Source organism: Vigna unguiculata, chromosome 3 (assembly GCF_004118075.2).
Source record: "Vigna unguiculata cultivar IT97K-499-35 chromosome 3, ASM411807v1, whole genome shotgun sequence".
NCBI classification, from domain to species: Eukaryota; Viridiplantae; Streptophyta; class Magnoliopsida; order Fabales; family Fabaceae; genus Vigna; species Vigna unguiculata.
Window position 1 is genome coordinate 26304408 of NC_040281.1, and position 6586 is coordinate 26310993.

The following is a 6586-nucleotide window of genomic DNA, read 5'->3' on the forward strand; positions in this document are numbered from 1 at the left end:
AAGATACAAGCTCACTCTTTGAAGGACTTACAAAGTATATGCGCTCAAACCAATTTCTCACTAAACATTATTGATATGGCAATTTCACAACACTTTAGAAATTCATAGATTTATAACTCTTTTGTTATTTTGTTAGTCTTCTTGTATGCCTTTGCATCCTTTATATAGTTGTTGCATAGATAGTCATTGAGAATTTGAATTGTAGTGCTTCATCTTGATCTTCATGATTTTTCTCAATAAGGAAATGCTTGATCAGTTCCTCAATTTGATTCTTCAAATTATATCTTCATTGTCATTCTTCAAGGCTTCAATTCTTAATATGTTGATGCTCTTTATGATATCTTCTTTCCTTACTTGGATGAGTATGAAATTCATTTGAATTTTTCTCTTCCTTCAACTTTCATATTTTTCCTTTTAAGAAAACTTTGTGCAATATGATTATGCATTTGAAACGTTAAAGCAATAATACTTCTCAATCGATCAAATATTTTGATCCTAAGTCAGGTAAATTATTTCCCAATGTTCATATGACTTTATCGTTTATTTTTTAAAACTTTCTTCTTTCATATTGTAATTTTGAATATTATAGCTCATTAAATTAATTCATCATTTCAAATGATCATATTAATATACCAATTCAAATGATCAATTAGAGATTAGAAAATGAAAACACTTAGCCAGATAACACAATACATTTTGACTCATTTAGTGCATGTAAAAAACTACATTGTTTGAGTCGTTTAATGATTTAATTAATTTTGGGTCGTCTAAAGCCTTAAATTGCCTAATGCCTTAGGTTATTTAGTGACTTAGGTCATCTAATGACTTGGATCATCTAATGCACATACCTGGTAATTTATTTGGTTGTACTCATCTAATGTGTTAACTCATCTACTACTTAGACTTGTCCAATGTCAAGAGTTGGTCTATTGCATGTGCATGACTTCTAGCTTACATTTTTTTATATGCAAAATGCATTGATTAATCACTTCAAGTATATATGTCAATTTGATATTCTCCCTTACTTGTCTAAAGGTGATTCACATCTAACCAAGAATATCTTGCCTAGCAAGGTAACTGTTTTGTTCTCGTAAAAACTCTAGTAGTTTAAGGGGCTCGTCCACTTTAACAGTCTCTTCCTTTTTTATGACGACAACACCAATCAAGAATGATGAACATCATGTAGTATTATAGCACATGTTTCAATCAATCATATCAAATATCATAGTAAAATAAGAATAAATCTTAGGATCAAAATCACAACTAAAAAAATATTAGATTGTGAATAGCATAATTCATAAGCAAGGTATTAGAGTGTAAAATTTAACAATTATAATATAAGATATTAGAGTATTAAACTGGCCAGAATATGTTGGTATGATCATGATATCAGAGTGAATAAGATAAGATAATGTCATAGCAAAATATTAACCAAAACCAATCAAATTTAAATAAATCATTATTCATAGAAAATGTGCCAAATAGCAATAAATTGTTCTAACTAGGTTGAAAATAATGAAATTAAAAAAAAACAAAGAACACTTTGAAAACTCCATAGAGGAAACTTCTAGAAATCATAAAAGTTGGCATGATTTTCTCCGCTTCATCTCTCTTCACTTATCCCCTTTGTTTTCATTCATCAAAAAGAGTTTGAAGAAGAAAGAAGTCATCACAGCTACTGAGAAGGTTTAGGAGAAGGGGGTATTAAGTTGTGAGGATGGAAAGAAACACATTATGCATAAAGATCGACATGTTGTAGGTTGCATGCTCAATGCATTAGCTTGCCTAGCTTCTTATGCATTCAATAATTAAAGAGTATGATGGCGTTCCTAAGCAATGGATTTTTCAACAGTCTTTTTCATCGTGTTAATAATCTTTGTGGCCCGTTGAGGCTTTGTATGAGACATATATGATATAAGTGGTGGATTAAAGAATGTGGGTTGTATCGAACAGGGAAATCTGGTTGAAGATTTTATTGACTCAAAGCTGTCGACAACGAATGTTGGTTTCGGAATAAGCTTCCTACAAGTGGGTAGGTTTCGAAAGATAGAGAGGTGTGATTTGACTTATAGAGAAAGATTTGGTAATTGCATCAATTGAATTTTCAAGTTTCTATGAAAATAGGAAACATTTGAAATTTTTTTGAAATAAAAATCAAAACCTCTTCAATAAAGATATTTTTGTAAATGATTTGAAATCGGGAAGTATTTTAACAAATGAATTTTGAAATAAGGAAACAAAGTATGTAAAGTTGTGTTGATCATGGTAACATTTTCAAAATCACAAATATATATTTGGTACCAATCAGAATCATATGTGTATTTGTCTGTATGCAATGCATGAATTTACGAAAAAATTCAATGTAATGCAAGAATTTACGAAAATGTCAATTCAAGATCCATATGACAAACTAAAGTGAATGCGAGCGTTTATTGTTATGCATATAAAAAATGTATACGTCTAATATTTGGGTGTCTAATAGTTTAGATGCGTCTAATACTAATCACATTTTATTAATCATTCATAAGAGCCATGCCTAGAATGGTTCTCAGATGATTAAATCTCTCTTTAATAGGAGGTTTTGTAAATATATTTAATAGTTGATCATCTGTTGGAATAAACTTTAAATAAATAATACCATTTTGGACATAATCTCTAATGAAATTATGTTTAATCTAGATGTGTTTGGCCCTAGCATGCATAATAAGACTTCTAGTTAAGTTTATGGCCACATTATTGTCACAAACACTACATAAAAAACTAAAATTACAGATAGAATTTTACCGACAGATATGTTTTAGTCAGTAAATTTGAATTACCGACGAATTTATTGACGAATTTTCAAATTTTAATTACCGACGGAAAAATTCGTCGGTAACAAATTTTGTAAGACCTGGAAAAATTAAATAATTAAATAAATAATTATTTAATAAATGCAGGTAGTAGAAGCCTTTATGGCATTTAATGTTAGTTGTTATGATGTGGAAAAGTACTAGCTCAAGTGGTTGAGAGTACTTTGGTTGTGTGAAAGGACTTGGGTTCGAGTCCTATGTATGTCATGTATGTGTTATTTGATTTATTATTAATTTTAATCATATGCATGATTATGTTGGGTGATAACATAACTATAGAATTAGAGGAATTAACTTAAACATAACTTGGTTGAATTGGTTGTGCAATTGCCTTGTGATTGAGTGGTTGTGGGTTTAACCCTTGCTGAGAACAAATTAATCTCTTTATTTTTGTTAAAATACTTGTGGTCTGAATGTGAAAGGGTGGGAAAACCCTATAGACAATGGGCAGCCAAGGGAGTTGGGAAAAACAGCCCATAATGGTCTATGAAAGGGGAGCACGAGTTTGGGGTGCCAAGGGGAGTTAGAGAGAACCAAGAAATCTGAGTTTTGAAGAGCAAAGGGGAGTTATTGGTGGTAGTGCAAATTGGGGTGTGGGATTGTTTTGTTGTAATGTGATACAACCCTTATGAGTTTGTATGGAAATTATGGGATTTTAAGTACTGATGGTGTATAAGGTCTGATTTCGTATTTTTCGGTGACTTATTTGGTGTCCAAATCATGCACATAATGTTATATCCTGAGATGAATTGTTTGGCATAGTAGAATGGGGTTTTGGGCATGTTGGGATAGGTTTCCGCGTGCATTACAAGGAGGATAAGTGTTATTCTCGCTCAAGCTAACTAGGCTCGCCTAGGCGAGAATAGCAGAAACGAAATTCTGGGTTGTGTCACCACATCTCGCTCAGGTGAGAGCAGCTCGCCTAGGTAAGAAATCGTGTAGTGGTGAGGTTGTGCTTGAGGGTCTTGCTCAGGCGAGGAGCCCATGGTTTGAACGACAAAGTACCTCGCTCAGGCGAGAGGTACTCGCCTAAGCGAGGAATCGCAACTGAGGAGTGTGTGTTTTGATGTCTCGCCGCCTAGGCGAGTGATGTTGTGTTGAGCGAAGGGAGATCTCGCCCAAGCGAGACGAGCTCGCCTAAGCGAGTCTTCGCACGTAAACCATGGCAACACGCTCGCTCAGGCGACGAAGCTTAGCTTGAGCGAGACAGGCCTGGTCGCTTAAGCTAAGGCTTTTAGCCCAAGCGAGTTTAGTGCAGTTTGTGTGTATTGTTGTACGCAATGATGCGAATGTGGATCAGGAGATGCTGTGCCATGAGCGAATAGGTTTATGGATGGAGGTTGACATGTGATGGTATGAGCGGGGAGGTTCATACTCAAATTACTCTCCTGTGGGGATACGAGCAAGGTAGGTTCGTATGTTTGGTGCTCACAGTTGAGAGATGCTGCGTGCGGGGAGGTACATAGCTGGTGGATCACAGGTGTTGGACTACGGGCAGGCAAGTCCATAGAGTAGGACTATGAGCGGGGAGGTTTGGAGAGGCAGGACCACGAGCGGGCAGGTTCATGTGAGCATCACGAATCCTGAAACCATGGCTAACTTTGTTGATTATACTGGAGGTTTAAAAACCTTGGGGTTATTAAGAATGTGACTAGGGTCTAACTATAAGAATATCATTGGGTGTATTTGCAATATTGAATTGATATGCTTCTTATAATCTGTTGAGCTCACCCTTTCTGTTTGTGTTTGGCGATGATCGTGTAACTCGTTATACGGGAGCAGATGATAATACAGGTGATGTTGAGGGTGCTCAGACTACGGAGTGAGGGTTAGCTGGGATAGAGCTAGGGATTTTTACTATTGCTTTTATGGTTTTATTTGGAACTTGTAATAACTTTTGATTTAATTTCCTTTGAGCATTGTGGCATTGAATATTAAATTTTGTTTTTCCCGTGTTTGGGATGAATAATATTGCGACGTTTAAACTTCTTTTATATCTTTATATGTTAATTAAGTAATACTCTTTAGGGATGTTACAGATTTCATTTATCGAAAAAAGAAGAAGGAAGAGGGGGACGAAGAAGGAGGAGGAGGAAGAGGAAGAAGAGGAAGAGGAAGAATAAGAAGAAGAAGAAGAGGAAGAAGACGATGGAGGCGGCGGCGACGGAGACGACGGCGATGGCAAAGAAGAAAAAAACAAAAAAAATGAAAGGGGGAGGAGGAAGAAGATGAACATTGCATGTTATTTACCGATAGATTTTTTGGTAATTACCGACGAATTTTTTTGTCCGTAAGAAGAGGGAGACGAAGAAGAGGAAGAAGAAGAAGAAGAGGAAGAAGAAGAAGAAGAGGAAGAGGAAGAAGAGGAAGAAGAAGAGGAAGAAGAAGAAGAGGAAGAAGAATAAGAAGAAGGGGAAGAAAAAGAAGAAGAAGAAGAAAGAGGAAAAAGACGATGGCGACGACGATTACGAAGAAGAAGAAAACGAAAAGAATGAAAGGGGGATGAGGAAGAAGATGAACAGTGCATGTTATATACCGTCAGATTTTTTTGTCCGTAATTACCGACGAATTTTTTTGTCCGTAATTACTTTCGGATTTTTCAATCGATAATTATCAACAGATTTACTGACAAATTTTTTCGTCGATAATTACTGACAAAACATGATTTCTGTGGGTAAAATTTTACCGACAAAAGTTTTACTGATAACTTTTTTACCATCGATAATTCGTTGGTAATAATTGATTTAGCGACGGATTTAGACTATTACCGACGAATTTTAACCGTTGGTAATATCAGTTTTTCTTGTAGTGAAACTATAGGAATGTTACTCTAATGTATATTGTAGTCTTCCAATTAATTCTTGATCCTTAGGAATTTAAAACAACATTTGGCAGTTGATATGTACTATGCTTCAACAATCGATAAAGCAATTGTGCCTTACTTTTTGTTATACCATGGACAAAATTCCCTCCAAAAAAGGGACATCCTTCAATAGGGATTTTTCTTTCAATCTTATCCCCTACGTAATATGCATCGCAGTCCCTAAAAAGTATAACTTTATCGCTTTTTGTAGTAAATACCAAGAATAGTAGTACCCTTTAAATATCTCAAAATTCTCTTACAACACTTTGGTGTACTTCTATTGGTTCTGATCGAAAATGATCACACGAACAAACATTAAACATAATATTAGGCCTTCATGTAATAAGGTACAACAAGGAACCAATAATCTACCTATATTTAGTGTGATCTACTGATTTAGATTCTTTTCTAATCCTAGAGATGTATTGGGATGCACTTGGATCTTCATTTCCTTTGTATCTTCCAAGTTAAATTTCTTAAGAAGTTCTTTAACATACTTAGTTTGATGAATATAGATATGATTCTTAACTTGTTTTATTTGCAAACCAAGGAAAAATTTTAGCTCTCTCATCATGCTTATTTCGAAATCAATTTTCATAAGGCTTAAGAATTCCTACATAATAATTTATCACAGAATAAAAAATGATATCATCTACATATATTTATACTAAATGAAATCATCTTAATAGTATTTTCTAAAAAGGATGGTGTCTGCATGACCTCTAGTAAATCCATTTTCAGTTATAAACATATTCAATCTCTCGTACCAAGCTCTAGGAACTTGTTTTAAACCATATAAAGCTTTATTGAGTTTGTAGACATTGTTTGGATGTGATGAATCCTCAAATCTAGTGGGTTATTCTACATAAAC